Source organism: Triticum dicoccoides, chromosome 5A, assembly GCF_002162155.2.
Source record: "Triticum dicoccoides isolate Atlit2015 ecotype Zavitan chromosome 5A, WEW_v2.0, whole genome shotgun sequence".
Taxonomy (NCBI): domain Eukaryota; kingdom Viridiplantae; phylum Streptophyta; class Magnoliopsida; order Poales; family Poaceae; genus Triticum; species Triticum dicoccoides.
In genome coordinates this window covers 530,601,181-530,620,887 of record NC_041388.1, presented here as the reverse complement: position 1 = coordinate 530,620,887, position 19,707 = coordinate 530,601,181, and the positions used below count along the sequence as shown (strand labels likewise).

General features: G+C 42.3%; 1 non-coding gene and 1 pseudogene across 1 annotated transcript; both read right to left on the bottom strand.

The window, feature by feature from the left end:
- Positions 1-718: 718 nt before the first annotated feature.
- TRNAN-GUU lies at positions 719-792 on the bottom strand. The gene has a single exon. It is a non-coding gene; the product is annotated as a tRNA-Asn (tRNA).
- A 3,061-nt stretch (positions 793-3,853) lies between these two features.
- LOC119299887 lies at positions 3,854-16,970 on the bottom strand (annotated as a pseudogene).
- Positions 16,971-19,707: the final 2,737 nt, after the last annotated feature.

Sequence of the window (19,707 nt, the reverse complement as noted above, 5' to 3'; positions counted from 1 at the left end):
TAGAGGGATCACGATCTGATATAGCCATTATCCCTTAATATCTAAAAACATGAGTGATGGAATCCAGTAACTAGTATTGCAACATGTAAAGACAATGCAAGCATCTTGACACTCTAGTCAGTGTCGCCCAACCCTTCTCTTCAACCAGAAATATAAACTAAATGTATATTGCATATACATAGGCAAAACATGGTAAGCATTGGACTAACTAAACTGTAGTACAGTCCTTAGATGTAGAAAAGTTTGTTTTAATTAGATCCATAAATTCCATACAGAAGGGTCCTAGTTCTATGTAGTCAACATTTGAAATAGTGGTTGTACCAACTGTGAAGATGGCATACTAATGCCCTATTATTTACCATCGCAAATTAAAAGAAGCAGTTCAAATGTTCAATATGTACTAAAATCTCCAGGTCTTCAAAGCTAAATGCTTAATTATGGCCATTGATCATTATAGAGGCAGTCCTTCATGCTGTTTTGTTCATAGAAATTAAATAGATTACCCAACAATCTTGAGTTGATGTTGAAATAAGCGCATGACATGACCGGTGCAAAGAATATGTTAGGGGGATCCATACAAGGAATGATGGGACAAATAGCTATGTGTAGGAAGAATCCAACAACTGTAATTAGAGTGTATAATACAAATACATGATACTAAAATAATACATTTGGATTTCTTTTTATATCACACACGCACGGAAAATGGAAAAAAACTCGCTAGAAGGAGGGATTGAACCTCCGACCTTGTGGTTAACAACCACACACTCTAGCCAACTAAGCTATTCCAGCTATTTGGATACAAAAAGTATTTAACTGTACGTAATATCACTAAGGCAAGTTGTAACATACAAAAGTTATATGATATCTTCCGTGGCGAATTCCATATCAAGTAATTGCAAAAGTTATCTATTTTGTAAATATTAATCTCAATCCATGAGATTGGAGAAAGTCATAATTCGCCCACCAAACATAAACCTTTACTTTTGTTAAACATTTGTAATAAAAAAATTTTGGATGCTCACAAAAAGTTTGAATGTTTGATCCACTGTCGCATACTGTCTTGTATGGGTCACGCAGATACATGATAAGTTACAATATGAAATAACAAACTAGAGCATCTCATACAACATGCAACTTATAATACCAATTCCACTTCTAATATAGGCTCATCATATCATATCAGGTAAGGCCCAAGAAACAATCAAGTTGTCCATTCTCGTTCATGAGGAAACAAAGGCAAAGGAAGCAGTTGCAAATTGAAGGTTTTGGATTGATATTGAAGAAACCAAAACCCACAAAGATGCATTAGTTGACCTCGAGCCAGCAAATAATTGAAGGACCAATTTGAGCGAATATTTGTCATGTATGCCAAACAAATAACCTGCAAAAATAAGCATCCCATTTTGTTTGAAGCCCACAACTGAACAAGTGTCGGCTTCATGCTATAGGCTCATATGTAAAAATATGTACTATAGTACGATAGTGAGTCACATACAAAGTATTGCACCAACAGTAGAAAGCCTGAAATTGACCATCTAGGGAACAAAATTTGATGTGCTAAAATACTAAGGAATGAAAAATAGTGGTAGCAATACGAGGCACTTGTCACAACATTTAGGTTAGAGCTATCTGCCAGATGCTGGATATCAAATGAATAAATTCATATAAGGAAAGATGTATGATACATAAAAAATTTAGTAAACACATAACCTACTGGAAGTGAAAGATGGCAGAAAAGAACATGGCAAATGGAGAGTTATTTACCCAAGACCACAACACTTGGGGCTAAGGTACCAACTTGGTACAACATTCAAGCCAGGGCACAAAAAACCACCAGGAATGTGCCTATGCGTAACACGGAGCACTGATGCTGGAATTTAGTTGCGAAACCAGCAAAATCGACAGGTGGGGTCCGCCTGCCAGGCTGATGTGGCATGCTTATGTGGAAAATTAGCGGAGGTGGACAAGGGTCCCACATGTCAATGACTTAGAGTGTTTATCTATTTTCCATTTTTTTCCTTTTTCTCTTGGGCATTTCAAAAAACAGGTAATGGGCACTTACCTACACACTGCACGTTGCCGGCGCCGCTCGCTAGTTGATGGTCATCCGACCTGGCTGCCACTGTCAGGCCGCTGGAGCTCCCCTTGTCGCCCTATCCTTTCCTTCCTCTCTGACCTCTCTCTCTCTCTCAAGCAGGAGCCACCTCCCATGCCCTCCGCCATGGATGAACTCGAGCTTGCCGCGCTACCCCATCGTCGTTGCACTGCCCCAGCCCTCTGCAGCACCTGGATCCGACGAGTTTTGGTCGCGAACTCGCGCGCGCCATGGTGGAGCGTCAGGGCCGCGCCTGCGGGCAGGCCCTGGTCGCGCATGCTGTCATGGAGCGCCATGGTCGCGCCTGTGTTCACGGCGCCCGTCGGGAAACCCTGGCCGTGCGTGCTGTCAGGGGCGCCATGGACATACCCGTGCTCGCCGCGAGAGCCATGGCCGCACCCGCCCGGAGTCCCTGGCCGCGCGCGCCATCGTGGAATGCCATGGCCATGGCCATGCTCGCCGCACCACCCTAGTCGCGCGCGTGCTCAAGCAAGCAGCAAGTGGCGGCAGAGGCAAGAACACACGAGGAGACGTCCTCTTTGACTCGGCGCCGGCGCCAGGCAGCGGTGTGGGCGGCGGGGCGGATCCTCGCTGGATCCGAGCGGCCGCTGGTGCCCGATGATGCATCCACCTTCATGGAGGTAGACTGAGGTCCAGTGGGGTGGCACAGCGTGGATGGCAGGTAGCCGTGGCGGTGGGGCAGCTCACCAGTGGTGGGATGGCTCGCCGGGGTTGGGCTCCGACAGTGGCGCAGGATATGGCAATGGTCGGGTCTTTTGCTTTTTTGATAGGAAGAGAGGGGAAGAGATGCATCCGACAGGTGGGGCATTGGGCCACCTCAGCCAATTATCCACATAGGTACGCCATGTCATCCCGACAGGTGGGGCCAACTTGTCAGTTTCACTGTTTTTGTGCGCAAATCAAACAATAGGTTCTCAGCGTTATGCATTAGGCACATTCCAGGTGGTTTTTTGAGCCCTGGCTTGAATGTGATACCAAGTTGTTACCCTAGCCCGAAGTGTGGCGATTTTGGGTAAATAACTCGCAAATGGATGTATCGTGCATGCAGATTCTAGAATGTTAACTCTAGCTCAGTAAGAACACGAAAGTTGTGCAACCAAATATTGAAACAACCAACAAGGATTGACAACTACCATAAGTACCTACATAAGAGTCACAATTTAGGCAAACAATGATATCGATGCAAAGGATGTGCAAACGATACTTCAAAAGATTTAGTGACATTAGTATTAAGTAGGATACTAGAATGTAGGAGACACAACTTAGATGACAAAAATGTTATAGTCACCTTGCAGAGACTTCATGACAGAAAACGCCAGGGCAGGAGTTTCTAAGAGAACATAAGCTATTATGTGTCTACTATTATATCCTCTTTGACCAGCCTTACTTCACATAACCCGGTAAAAGGGCAAAATATATGTAGAGAAGCAAGAATCAAGGAGCTGAAGCACTAAATGGTGAAAACAAAACAGAAAAGAAAAGATTGAGACATAGCTTGGTAAGGACATAAACATAAAATATAGTTCAGTTATGAACAAAATGACAAAAAATAATAATAGCAAGAGAATCATATGCATAAAGGGATACGTGCAAGCTCCTGTCAAGTACAGTTGGATGGGAGACTTTCAACATGTAGAGTGTTTGATGCATGTGAAGGAAGAGAAGGCCCATAAGAACCAATATAAGGTATCTGTAAAGATGTACCAAGTCAAGTATTTCCTATTTCTTTTGGTTCTAGAGGAGCCTTACTTGACAATAATGACAATATCGAACGATCGGAAAGCCATATATACATGGTGTATGTACAGCAGCCAGCCTGCCTTCACCTTGCATACAAAAAGCCTTGATGTCCTAGCACATCGTCCTGTTGTCCAGCAGCTCATTCCCACTGTTGTTGATATCAATTTCGTTCAGCTGGAAGTCCTCCGATGTGCAGCGCTGCTCGCTCCATTCAAACCACAGCTTTGGTATCACCTTCTTCAATGCAGTTTCATAGGTGTTCTCCAGAGAATCAGCTGCTACGAGCCAACCCTTTCTTTTGCTTCCCAGGCCAGTACGCCGGCCCGACTGCCTGATAGGTAATAGAGGGGTTCAAGTGAACATCTAGAATGATGACTCTTGATGCGCCCACCAGGGAGATGACCTCCCCACATGCCTTGGTAGAGCCAAACAGGACTTTTGCATCAATAGAGTTGTTAAACTGATCGATTGTTAGTTCTCTATCTTCTGAAGTAGATTTATTATCACCATGCATCACAAAGAACTCTAATACTTGCCAGCCCCTTGTCTTAACCAATAGGCTTTCCAAAAAATTCATGGGAAGTAATGTACTAACTAAATGCAATGACCTTCTCTGCCGCAGATTCCACAAGTGCCAGGATATTGGTGAAAAATCCGGCCTTCACAACGTTGGACACGTTGATATACCAGACCAGACTATCAATAGTTACATTTGTCAAGCTGGAAGCCCTATCTACAGCATCAACTTGTAATATTTTTGACAGACATGGATGCATGTACAGGGCAGTTCCTACTACGTATTTTTTACTTCTTATAGTCTTCCAACTTATGAACGATTTCTTTCTTAAGACACTGAAGTCCACTAGGTCAGGTAGTTCATCCAAGATATCACCCTTGTAGTAAGCATGCCTTTTGTTATTTCTCTGAGCCTTCTAATGAGATGTGCTTTTCTCGTTTAGTTATCATCATGTAGTAGGCCCTCTTCTACTAACTTAGTGAATTTATTAGTGGCCCCTTTTCAAATCCTGCGACCTGATATTGAATTATTGATCTTGATTCATTATCAACAATAGGATATATGCTACTATTTTGAGAAACTTTGGGCATAAAAGGTTCAAGATGTTGAACACATCTGCGACGTGATTCTGGGAAAGTGTAAGGACCAATTACGTGGAGTATGTACTCTGTGCAGTGATTATAAGTAGGTTAGGCACCATTAGCAACATGTCCCAGCATGCAGCTGCGAAGATGACAAACCCATCACTGTTAATGATCCAAGAGAACTGGGTGTATCCAACCAAGAGGATACTCCTATTGGTTTGCCAAGCGTTAAGGATTTCCAACTGGTCTCTCTATCACCCTTGACAGAGCACAAATCATACAGTGGTATGTCCTCCACTTGCCACCGTTGAAATTCCCGTTTCCATGTACTCCCTCCGTCCCAAAATTCTTCTCTTAGATTTGTCTAGATACAAATGTATCTAATACTAAAACGTGACTTGATACATTCGTATTTAGACAAATCTAAGACAAGAATTTTAGGACGGAGGGAGTACCTAGTATGCCTTTAGGGAGTACTACGAGAGGCCATCCAGAGGGATACTTTGCGAAGAAGCTCTGAATAAAACTAACCAGCATACATGTTTTCCCCGAACAGGGGCATAGCTAGAATGCAACCTCTTGGTTTGTCAGAGACTAAATTCTTAACCAGAAAGTGGAAACCTGCCAACTGATGTGGTCTCATTTGCTTTTCATGTCTTAGATGAATAACAATGTCTAATGCATTCAGTTCTTCAGCGATTCTAACATCCCCAGTGACAATCTCATCAGAATCCTTTGAACGATTTTCAGAGAAATATGATCTTGACCTTGATGCCTGACATGAGGTACACATAATGTCAATTGATTGTTCCAGTCATACATTTGAACTTCAATTCATTCCAAAGTTTATATTATGCCATCATGACATTTCTAAAAAATTATAATGCATAACAGTAGATATCGAATATCAGAAAATAACAACTACATGTGCTATACTAGAAAAGTTTCTTCATGCTCGAAATACAGGAATAACCAAAATAACAACCCATGAGGTCTAGCGTCAGGCTCTGCGGCATGAGCAAATGTGTCAATTTTGTGCGATAAGATGAGCAAATGTGTCAATTCTCAGGTATGATTGGCATATTGTGCCCCTTTAGGCACTTCGCTCTTACAAAAAGAGATTTTTTTCAAACAACGTAGTAGTGTAATACAAAATAAAAAATGTATTTCAAAGTAGTTTCAGCACACCAAATGGGAATCCCACACGTGCCTGTAGGCCACTTTGCTTGTTGCTAAAAAGGATATTCGCTAAGAACTTGCGAAAAAATAAAACTGCATATGTTGCGAAACGGCCTTGGAGTTATAGAAGCATCATCACATATCTTAAACAAATAACATACCTTTCTCCACTGGTTATCAATGATTGTTTCAGGCCTTCTCACAATCATACCATGGACACAGCATACATGGCCCAGATCTTCATGAATCTGTATTTCATGATTGCCGACGTTGTTCACCTCTTTCTCATTGGCTGCCTCTTCAAGTGTGTCGAGCTGGCCAATAAATATAACTAAATCATTATGGCAAACAACATAAATCCAAAAAAACAATTTACTGAAGATAAAGTTTGCAGATTTCTCTTATTGAGCTGAGCTCATCTATTCTCAAACTTAACAAGTTGAATAAATTTGCAGACAGAGCACGCTATTATAAGCACAACTATAAAATTACAAAATGATATGTTTCAAAATGCTACAGCAGAGTACTCATTCCAAAAATCTTCAAGACCATCACTTTCCTTTTCTTGTATATGTTCTTCCTCCATAGGCTCGTCTTCCCCCACAGGATTGTAAGGTTCTGAGAGCAAATCAAATACTGCTGGATTTGCTTCATTATTTCTTTTTCTTTGCACAATTTCAACATCCCCATCTACTTGGGAATTTGGATCAACTTTTCGTTTATTTTTCTCTCCTTAGGAAGTGAAGGGAAAACTTGTGTTTCTGCTATTTTCTCCTTGAGTAGCGACCTACATTGCACAGTAAGAGTTACGGCTCGAAGATGAGAACTTTCAGCATTGAATTGGAATAGATTTAGAAAATATCAAGCAATTATACTCCATTATTTTCAGTACAAGAGAAAGGGGTACTTTTGAACTAAGATGTGTCAAATAATTATGGATGAACATTAAAAAATTTAAAAACAAAGATAACAGTTTCGCAGTGCCCTTCAGAGATACTGATGAGGCAGTGCAAAGGTGATGCTACTAGTTTGTCATTACAAACATGTAGAACAAAAAACAACAATATAACTGTCAGTAACAAAATGCAAGTGAAAAGTACATACAGCCAGATCATGGATACGTTCCTCCTCAGGACTTATCTGCAATATAACTCTCTCAAATAGCAATGCTGATGGTTGACAGCTGGCCTAAGGATACTGATCATTCATTAAAGTTGCACTTGGAATATATGGAACAATATGACTGTTTTAGTCTCTATCAAGCATTGTCTCATTTACTTCATCAATTCCTTCGATTGGCACTCTCATGAGAGCACCAGCCTGTTCTGATGGTATCAGCTGTTTATTTTTCTCAGGCGCCGGTTGTTTGTGTGCTCCTGTGCTTTCATCATCATCATCCGAATCAAGAACTATTATGTCACTCTTTTTCTGTTTCTCTTTGCTCCATAGAATTGGCATATTAGTTTCAACACTCGGCCCATAACTCAGAGCGGGCTCGGGTAGAGTAGAAAGGAAAGTTAACAATTGGACCTTCTGAGCATACAAGATGTCCCACTCCTCGGTAACACTGCCACATCCCCAACTGCGAATCGTATTTGCAGTAAGTGAAATATAATTGATGGGGTCGGAAGGCTTTCTTTTTCCGCGGTAATACATGCCTACAGAAACAGATGACTAATTAGTTATTATCATATACTCCCTCCGTCCAGTGAAGAGTGTACATCTAGAAATTTTAGGACAAATTATGGAGTTAAGTAAAAAATGCATTGGAAAGATGCAAGTCACCATCTCTCTCCTCTTTAATCACCAACCCCCAATGAACTAAGTGCATGTAAAAACTAAGAAGACCATATGTAGATTGCTATTTGTCTTGATAACCGTGTGATGAGAGAGAAGTATTTTTTTTTCTACTCTAAAGTGCATTGGTAAGGTAGAAGTACACTTTTTTGTGGACAAATTTTGAAGCTAGATGTACACTCTTCACCGGACGGAGGGAGTAAGAGAGAAGAAATAAATCTGCACCAGCAATGGAAGTAGCACTTCTGCTGATGTTGCATATAAGCCCCATGCAAGGTGGACAAGAAAAATGTGGGATGCGTACAACGCAATCATAAGTAGAAGCACATACAGTTACATGTGGAGAACTATAATGGTCATAAAATGTTGCGGCCATTATGTAGTAGTCAACCCACTAATTGTTTAACACAAGCATAGTAATTGATGAACAAATAGGCACCTTATTCATCAATTCTTCTCCTAGGTTTACTAGGTATCCTTACTTTTGGCATCGAGCTCTGTATTTCACCTGGTACAATCCAATTCAAGTAGTAATGAAACTTTATGCATATAAAGCTAGTAGCTAGTAGCTACTAGAGATACACTAGAAATATCACCTACAGTAAATTCAGTCCAAATTCAAATACTGTTCTTTGCTTCTAATCATGCACAGAATACCCAGAAAAGGAGTGTCTAAAGAAAAGATAAACACAAAGGTGATGTGAGTGTACAGGGCAGTGGAAATACTTCAACTGGGCAAACTATATTCACACTAGCATTTCAAAGAGCAAAGTTGCTTCAATACCTACAAATATACAAGCTTGCAAACAACAATGTACTAGCAGGAAACAGATCACCACAATAACACCCATGACCTTATCCAGCATAGCAAAGAACAATACTCATGAAACAACCAGAAAGTGGAAACCTGCCAACTGATGTGGTCTCATTTGCTTTTCATGTCTTGGATGAATAGCAATGTCTAACGCAATGAGTTCTTCAGCGACTCTAACATCACCAACGGCAATATCGTCACAATCCTTTCAACGCATTTCACAGAAATATGATCTTGACCTTGATGCCTGACATGAGGTAAACTCAATTCCAATGATACATTTAAATTTCATGAATGCCATGAAAAACATTGAAAATAATGATAAGCCAAAGTTCCATATTTGTTACTAGACCCATGTCATGCGCAATATTGCCAGGCAACATCATCTATCTATCTATTTATACTAAAAGCACAATATGGTAGAGATAGAAAAGTAGACTATAAATTCTCACAAAAAGGCAAAACATCCAACCGTTGGTTGAACAGACCAGCTTATTGATCAAATTTTTGCACAAACTATTCTGTTTCAAAAAAAACATGTTTGAGCACAAACTGCATGAACCACATCCTACCATTGTTTATCCTCGCATACCTGACATTTTTATAATGCATGGCAACAATGCATCTAAAAAAAGTGGTGCTTCCACTTTTGGAGAAGCAGGAAATAATAATCTGCCATGCTTATGTTCTAGATTCTCGTTAACAAATCCAAACATGTATTAGTCTACAAAACAATATCTCAAATATCCCTGTTAAGCTAGAAAACAACCACAAAATTGACTATTAAGCTTCCCACAAATAATATTTGAAGATAGGGCTATACTGCTACTGTAGACCTATGTTTTTTGTAGACAAACAGAAAGCCAGGCATACACACAGCCAACAAATAGACAATTGCATAAGCTACAATCATAAGCATCGACAAAATCTATTGTATTAACTACTAGCATAAGCATCAACAAAATCTGATACGATTCCATTTATCTATGCTAAACTACCACATCTATTACCATTGTCCCTTACACTTTTATATGAATCTCAAAGAACAAAACAAACAATTAATCTACATAGGCAAAGAAATGAGGAGTAAACAAGCACAAACCAAATTCAGGAAGTCAAGATTAATGCACATACCTCAGCGAAACACAAGGGCCTTCATATTATGGTTTCCCATTAGCATACAGAACTACAAAAGGCAGCAGATCAGCACTCCTCACTGTACACACAAGAGTCAGGCCAGGCAGAAGTTAGAATCGCATCACAATATGACATGGTCAAATTTGAGCACCAATATTTATCTTGTTTTTTTAATCTTTTATGCATGGAAACACTACACCTAAAGAAGTGGTGCTTCCACTTTTGGACAAGCATCATACATGAAGTCGTTTATTCTTTACAATTTCTTCGACAAGAAACCCTAGCTGCCCTCTGCCTCTGACCGACGATCCGTTGTTGCGGCGCGGAGGGGAGAGGATTCTCTTTATCATCCTTTGTGCACTAGGTTTTGGTCCATGATGGCGGTGTCATCTCGAATAAAAGTCCTCCGGCTCCAATCCCATCTCGGTGATGCCTATTGCGGCGTTGTTGAGGTGCCTGGAAGTTTTCATCTCCATTTTTCGTTATGGACGATGGGCTGGTTATTTGTGTTGTCCGTCAGCATGGATCCATGTGCATCGTCAAGGAAACATCGTGTTCTTTACCAACCTCTTCTCTCAAGCCTTTGCAAGCAAGAACGTCGACTTGGTCTGACGATGCTAGCCCCGATGGCATCTTGACACTGGTCTAGTTAGGGTCGCTCAGCCCTTCTCTTGAGCCCGAGATATAACTAAATGTGTATCGCCATGCAATTATATGCAGGCTAAATTAGAAGGTAAGCATTGGACTACCCGAACTACATGTCAACATGGTCCTTAGATGCAGAAAGACTGTTTTGATTTGATCCAGTAATTCCATACAAAAGGGTCCTAGTTCTATGTAGTCAAATCTGAATGGCAAAACAAACAACACTTTACTGGCTGTACCAACTACCAAGATAGCATACCAGTACTAATGAGGGTCCTATTGTTTACCATTGCAAATTAAAAGATGTACACACTAAATCTGCAGGTCTTCAAAGCTACTGTGTTTAACTGTGGACAGCCATTGGCCTTTATACAAAGTCTCCAGCATGATGTCTTGTCATACAAAATAAATAGATTGCCAAACAATGTTCAGTTTATGTTGAAATAAGCGCATGACATGACCAGAGCGGAGAATACATTAGAGGCATCCAGATAAGGCATGATGGGAAAATAGCTCTGTGCAGAAAGAATCCAACAGCTAAATTAGTGTGTCTACTATAATGCATTAAGGCATATTCGAATAACCAGAGGATTGCACAAAGAATACACTAATATAATCACAATAGTAAACTGACAGGGAAATGTAAGTATGATATGGCAATGACTTGAATCAAACATACTGGTCTTTGTGTAGACAAACCAAACATCCATTTAACTACTATGTCATGCAATCTAATCCAATCCAATTCAAATTCATGGATAAATTTGAAAAACATTGCAAGGTCAAATTGATGGGAAAATAGGTTCATGTTTTTAGGGTCATGGACAAATAATTTCCTCTGAACTAACGCACACTCAACATTTCTGCTTGAGTTGCACATTTGTACAGAGCAGTCGCAGTGTCGCACCATCTGAGAATAATTTTACAGAGCTAGCATCTCCTACTTTTGTTCTTTCTAGAATAAACATGGAAAGATGCATCATTTTCTTAGAAGAAGAGCCAAAGCGGCTGATACAACATTTTTTGGCCTACTGTGCTAACCTGCGGGATTAGCAACCAAAATTGGCAATTTCTATTGACAAATGCAGTGACAGCTGACAAGAGAAGTATACAGAAACTAAGGGACGATTGCGGCTTGCCTCAGCTCCCTAGCGGTTGCTGCTTCACCCGTGGTGCGGGTGCGGCCATGCGCCACGACGCTGCCTGTTGCTCAGCCTCCCAACCATCCTCCTACGCGGCACGCTCTCTCCATCGCTGACCGCAAATACGATGCCACACCACACCTACCGCCGCCATCTACCTCTCCGTCTCCTAGAGGGGCCCTCTGTGTGCGCCCACCCGTCAGACAGCAGTGGCTCTCAGTGGGCTTTCCCGACTAGGCCTCCATAATGTACATCTAACACAATTAAGAGGCCCAGTACCAACCTCAAACGCCATCACCATTAAGGCTCATCATCTCGCCATCTTCCTCCTCAGCTCGAATCCTCCCATGACCCATTCTAAACAAAAAATGACTCCTCGCCGTTTCCTCCTTCCTCGCCGGCGGCACGGTTGGACAGAGAGATCCCCTACTATCTGCCACGGGCGGCAGGTACACGCACCCGCCACCAATGAGGTCACAGTACGACACAATACAACCAAAAAGATCTTCACAATTCCCAAGCATCCACGGGAAATCAGGACGCTCGGCGGGCAGTTCCATGCATCCCTCCCCTGCCAACGCGAGGCTCGCCCAAAACCGCAAGGAATCCTACCACCCCAACCCCGTGCGGCGCCCACACACAGAGGAACATGGATCGAGAGTCATGTCATATGGTTACTTGGTTGGCCGAAGTGTGATGGACACAATTGTGGTAATTTAGCCAAAAGAGCATGATGGGTGGGCTAGGTGACTAAGTGATTATGAAGCGAACACAATTGATCTTGCCTGAGTAACCCAACAACAGAAAACATCATTGGACCAAACAGAACTTTGCTTATCTTCAAGATAAGCAGCGTAAAGAGCACCAGGCACATGCCATGTCATGGCCCTTGTGTAATCCACAATAAAACTATATTGATGTAATATTCCCACCAAACAGAAACCTTTTACTTTTGTAAAATATTGGTGATATGAAACCTTCAGTTGCTCATAACTGTATTGTATGGGCCACGCAGATACATGATAAGTTACGGTACAAAATGACAAACTAGAGCATCTCATACAACATTTAACTTTAAATAACCAATTCCAGTTCTAATATAGGCTCGTCATAGTGTATCAGGTAAAGCCTAAAAAACAATTTAATCAAGTTGTCCATTCCCACCCATGAGGTAACATAAGCAAGGAAGAATTTGCAAATTGATGGATTCAGATTGATATATAAGAAACTGAGACCCACAAGGTTTATCGCCTAGCACGAGCCATCAGTTTACCTTGGACGGACCAGGAAGGAACTGGAGGTCCAATTTGACTGATTATCGGTCATGCATGTCAAACAAATAACCTGCAAAAAGAAGCGCCATTGTTTATTTCAAGCCCACAACCAAACAGGTGTGAATTTCATGCTATAACACTGACATTTTTTGGATAGTGAGAAACAAACAAAATAAGGGATTATGCTAACTGTAGAAAGTATGAAATCAATCATCTAGGGAACAAAGTTGAAGCACTAAAATACTAAAAAAAGGAAAAATAGTAGTAGCAATACAAGGCACTTATCTCAATATTCAGGTAAAAGTTATCTGGCAGATGCTGGATATGAAATGAATAAATGCTACACTTATATTTGCAAGATGTGTGATATATAAACAATAGTTAACACGCAACCTACTGGAAGTGAAACATAGCAGAAAAGAATAGAGCAAAGGGATGTATTATCTATTCTGCATGCAGATTCTAGCATGTAAACTCTAGCTCAGTAAGAACAGGAAAGTTATGCAAAGAAAAAATGAAACAATCAACAAGGGTTGACAACAGCTGTAAGTACTTATGTAAGAGTCACAACTTGGGAACACAACGATATTGATACAAAGGATGTGCAGACCAAAGCTCAAAAGAATTGGTAACGTAAGTATCAGGTATAGAATACTAGTAGAATGTAAGGGACACAGTTTCGGCTGACAATGATGTTATATTCACCTTGCAGAGACTTCTTGGCAGAGAAGGCTTGTGCAGGAGTTTCAAAGTCAACATAAGCTATTACATGTCGATTATTATATCCTGTGTTGACCAGCCTTACTGCACAGAACCCAGTAAAAGGGAGAACTATATCTAGAGAAGCAAGAGTCAAGTAGGTGAAGCACTAAATGGTGCAAGCTAAAACACAAAAGGAAAGACTGAGACACAAGATTGGTAAGAACATAAACATACAACATAGTTCCCTTATTAATAAAATGACAAATAAACTGAAAATAATAATGGCAAAGGATACGTGCAAGTTCCCGTCTAGTACAGTTGGGTGGGAAACCTTCAACATGTAGGGTGCTTGATGCGTCTAAAGGAAGATGTGGCTCATAAGAACCAACAGAAGGCATCTGTAAAGATGCACCAGGTCAAATAAAATAATCCACTACTTCACATTTACTGATGAAGCTGCTAGTCTTAATGAGGAACAAGGAATTATTGTGTTACCTCATTGTTTATGTAAGGCCCATAAGGCAGTCCCGTCGATTCATCAAATCCAGCCATTTCAGCTCAAAACCAGTCATTCGCGGTCCAAAAGGCATGTCTACAGAAGGGTGTAATAACTAAATTATATGCATGTATATGTTACTGGGAATGAATGAACTTCTAAAAGCCATTGAGCGCCACGTGACTCATGATTGCTAACAATCAGGGCTAAAGGGGGATGGATCCCTCCCTTAACTGCCCACTGTTAGGTAGAAGTGAGACCACTCCACCAATAAATGCGGATAGCACCCAAGCAGATAGGTAGAAGTGGGACCGCTCCACGAATAAACATGGATAGCACCCAAGTGGAGTCCCCGTGGCGATTCAAACACAGATATGTAGGTTCAACAACCTGAACTCCTACCATTGGGCTAGCGCTCAGTTCTCAACTCATGATTGCTTGAAATTATTAATTATACCTACCATTTAAAAAGCAAGCCCGATAAAAATAAACAGGACAACATTAACTAAAGTGTGGATCTAACTATATCACATATATCAAGAAATGAACATCTGGAGAGGGGGAAAAGGCAATCTCGTTGTTACAGCATTACCAATGTGAAAGGGATTTAAATAAGTTTAAAAAATGACGAGCATGTCAACGTTTCAGTATCATTTGCTAATGATGACCTCATTTGTCATCTATGAGGTTAAAATGGACATATGCACACTGATTTTTCATAACACGCATTAATAGGATAGCATTAACTAAAGTGTGGATCTAACTATATCACAGATCAAGAAAGGGACATCTGGAGAGGGGGAAAGGCAATCTCACTATTACAGCATTACCAATGTGAAAACGGTTTAAATAAGTTAAAAATGACGAGCATATCAACGTTTCAGTATCGTTTGCTAATGATGACCTCATTTGTCATCCATGAGGTTGAAATGGACATATGCACGCTGATTTTTCAAAACACGCGTTAACATGAGAGCATTAACTGAAGTGTGGATCTAACTATATCACATATCAAGAAAGGGACATCTGGAGAGGGGGAAAGGCAATCTCACTGTTACGGCGTTACCAATGTGAAAAGGGTTTAAACAAGTTAAAAAAAGAGGAGCATATCATCTACGAGGTAAAAATGGACATATGCACGCTGATTTTTCATAACAAGCATTAAAGATATTCACACGCATTGATAAATGTAAGGGACTTTGTGAGATGACAAAAATCTAAGCTGCCAACTGAAGAGATGGTGATTTATTTAACCTATCATGCAGCTCAGCGATGACAACAAATATACAACTAATGCCCAAATGGCAATTAGTCATACTCAATAAAATATTGGAAGGGTACTGATAGGAAAGAGGAACTAGCTTTATTAAACTATTAATTGCTGCGTCAAAAGTAAGGGTCCGACCGTGCTACGACGCAGCAGCATGCAAAACCTAAGCTAGATCGACCAGATTGACATAAGCACTCTTGACCAATTCAAATTTTTAATGATTTATAATATATTTGGTCATATGATGTCCATTTCAAAGCTCTTTAGAACAATAGTAGAAATATGTGCTGTCGGTTTTGCGCCAATGTTTTTAACATAGCAAAAGCTGGGAAACACTTAATCCACATGACAAAATGGTACCAACACCACAGAGAGAAAAATCCCAGAACTGTATCCTATAACTATCCTACTTATGTCCTCAATTCTCATTAACAAATCCAAACCTTCAGTCTAGAAACCTGATGCCGTGATTCTTAAAAACAGGTGCAATCTAACAATCAACAACATCTCGATTATCGATGTTGAACCATGCATAAGAGAAACAACCGCAGCGTTGACCATTAAGCTTCCCAGAAAAAATCAAAGATATGTCTGTAGCCATATGCTTTTTACATAGACATAACCAAAAGCCTAACCGTACATATGGCCAACAAATAGACAATTGTATAAGCTACCAACATAATAATAATAATAATAATAATAATAATAATAATAATAAACTATTGTATAAACTACAACCATAAGCATCAACAAAATCTACTCGATAAACTACAACCATAAGCATAAAAAAAACTGATAAGGTTGCATTTCTCTTTGCTAAACTTTTATATGAATCTGCAGGAACAAAACAAATAATTAATCTAACAGAGGCAGAGCATTGAGCAGTAAGCACAAACCAAAGTAGTCACTATGGTGACGCTTGAGAGGAGGGGGGCCAGCTGGCAAAGGCGGCTGTGCCACCATGTGTAAGGCCTGTGGGTGATGCAGCGCTGCCACCGGTGGAGGTCTGGCACACAACAACGGCTGGCCCACCATGTAATCGGCATGTGGAGGCTGCTGCACCGTCATTGGTGAAGCGACATCATAGAAGGACGGAGGTGCCATCATGGATGGAGGACCCCCGGGGAAAGGCAGAGGTGCCATCACAGGTCTGCCTTGTAGGGGCACGGTCATGAGCAGCTCCCGCAGGGGCATCGGCACCACCGTGTTTGCCCGTTGCATCATCGGGGGTCCTTGCAGGGGCGTCGGAGCCATCATGTTCACGCCCTGGACCGTCTTCATCACAGGCGTGCCTTGTGGCAGCGGCGGCGGCGGGGGCGGTAGCACTGTCAAAGACCCTTGCTCGGTTGGGAGGGCCCTAGGAGTGCCATACAACCCCGCCGCCGCCGCCGCGCTGGCCTGGTGGACCGGGTTGGCGGCGAGCACCAGAGAGTTGGGGTTGGCCACGGCAGCCTGGTGGACCGGGTCGGCGGCGGGCGCGGGCGAGTTGGGGGCGGCGACGGAATCCTGGTGGACCGGATGTGCGGCGGACGCAGATGAATTGCGAGCGGCCATCTCTGGCGGCTGGTGGCGGAGAGAGCAGGACGTGCCGGATCTACTCGCCAGAGTGGGTTAGGGTTTCGGGGGCCGGCGGCGAGTGCGGGTCGGAGGAGGCGTGGGCTAGGGCTAGGAAAACGAGGCATCCTTATATACGACGGCGCGCGCTCCGGGTTGCCGATTTTGGCATCCGGCCGTGGCATCGGGGTCGCCGTTGAGGAAGGAAACGCGGAGACGGCGATGTGCCTGGCGAGTGTTGAGCGCGCGGTGGCGGCAGTGCGAAATGGGTGCGAGGGTTTCGCGTGCGGGGCCTGGGTAGGTTTCTGGTGCAAACTCTATGGGCCCAGAGTGCAGGTTTTTGACTGTCCATGGCACAGAATTGGATACCGACCCTCACAAAAATAGGAGGCCGATGCTAGGCACCGGGGCATCGGCCGAAAGTTTTGGCCGGTCTTCCCCAGCCCTTGGATGCGAGCCCGCGTGGCCATTGGATGCAGCAAAAAAACGATTCGTCCTAGGCTTCTTCTACTTCGGGTTAGATCTGCAGCTCCTTCTCGGTGTCCTCGTCGCCACACCTCCAATCCCCTCTGGTGGTCGTCCTCGTCGCCAGTCTCCGTCCTCATCGCTGGCTCGTGGCCCTCGCCCCCTGTCGCCGTCCCTGTTGCCGCCAGGTCGCTGTCCTTGCCCCCGCTTGCCGATCTCCATCCGTGTTGCCGCATGGTCATCGTCCTCGCCCCTGGTCGCCGCCCTCGTTGCCTCCGGTCGCCGTCCTTGCCGCCCCCGGTCGCCGGTCGCCGTCCTCGTTGCCACCGGTCATTCGGCCGGCTCCCCTGGTTGAAACTTTTTTGTCATTATCGCTTGAAGCTTTTTCTCCTGGCGGTTGAAGCTTTTTCATTGCCGTTTGAAGCTTTTTCCACCATTGAAGCTTTTTCCCGCGGTGGACGATTTTTTCTCATGCCACTCTTGAAACTTTTCCTCTAGCTGGATGAAGCTTTTCCACAAAAGGTTTAAGCATTTTATTCCTTGGTGGAAGCTAGACACTTGACTAGTTCCAGCAAAAAACGATGTCGGTTGTAGCAAAAAACGATACCGGATGTAGTGAAATCTGTTGGTCCAGCAAAAAACAGATGTCGTTGTAGCAAAAAAAGCCCGCTAGATGCAGCTCCGATGCATGTCACCACTTGTTGTAGCATCTGTCACCGCATCTGTTGTAGCAAAAACCGAGGCTGTTGCAACAAAAATGTCGTCCTCGTCGTCGCCGGTCAACACCTCTGTTGTAAAAAAGCGTCTTGACCACATGAATGGATGTAGAAAAACAGACAGATGGTAGTAGCAAAAAATTGACATGATTGTAGCTTTTCTCTCAATGGTTGAAGCTTTCCCCTCTATGGTGGAAGCTTTTCTGTAAACAATTGAAACTTTTTTCGTTTTGAGCAGCGTTTGGGTGAAATCTTCCTCTATCATTCGGTTGCAGCAAAATCACAGAGAGACGCCATGGCCGTCGTCGAGGAAGATTTGTCAATCTCTGGTTGAAGCTTTTTCATCTGCGGGTTGACGCTTTTTGTCAAACGGTTGTAACTTTTCCTGTATTTTGTTGTCTGGTTGAAGCTTTTTTATCTACTGGATGTAGCTTTTTGTGTCCATGGTTGTAGCACGGGAAAACGCCGTTTGCAACTCTCCTAGTACCACGTTTGTAACATCCCAAATTTTCAATTTGGAATGTTATACATTAGATCATCATGCATATCATATTTTATTTTGCTTTTGCTTTTGATCCTAGAAAATCCTAAGCAACTCAAGGACCCACGGAGAGAGTTGGGGATTTCGTTATTTACATATTTGAGTTTTCTCAAATTATGTAAACAAGATCACTTGATTTTATTTATTTTATCATCAATTATTTCTATTACAAAAATATGAGAGCGGGAATAAAATGACTTTCCCAAAATATAGAAATATTGAGGATTTAATAAAAAAATCAAATAAGATTTATTTCGGAGTTTTTCGGTATTTTATTTGAATTTAGGAAAAATGTGCGTTTTTCAAAGTTGTAGTTTGGGCCCAGATAAATGTTCACTTTATCGGGCTTGATTTTAGAAACCCGGCAAAATTTATTTCGTGATTTTTGGAGTCCGTTTAGTATTTCTTTTTATTTTTCTTCTGAGTGGAATTATTAAAAAAAGAAAAAAAACGCGGAACAAACTTTGGGCCGTACTCGGCCAGGACTCCGCCTGGCCGGGGCCTTTATAAGGCGCGCCCGAGGCCCGAGCCGAGCCAGCCCACCACCGCCGCCCTAACCCTAGCCGCCGCCAGCTGCCACCGCCGCCGCCGCCGGAGTTGCGCGCCGCCCGAGGTTCGCCGCCGCCTCGTTTTCCGTGCTGTTTAAAAAAAATGTTCGTCGTTTTTCTTTTTCATTGGATTTTTCTGCGGTTATTTTCTGATCGCGATTTCGGATCCGATTTTTGTTTTGGTATAACTTTTCGCTCGTTTGTCGGAATCAGGCGATTCAAGCGCCTGGAGTTTTGTCTGGAAACCCGCTTTCCGAATAATCAACTTAAACATGTTTTTGCTACTGTAAAATTTGCCCTAGATCCAGATTACTAGAACAAAGTTGTTTTCTTTCGCCGTTTGATTTCTTTTGCTTCGTTCGATTTGATTCTTTTGCAAACCAGGGTTCTTAAGTTGAACTTTCGGGTTAGATCTTCTATTTGAGTTTTACCTGTGCATTAGATGAGTACTTATTGTATGCTTGTTG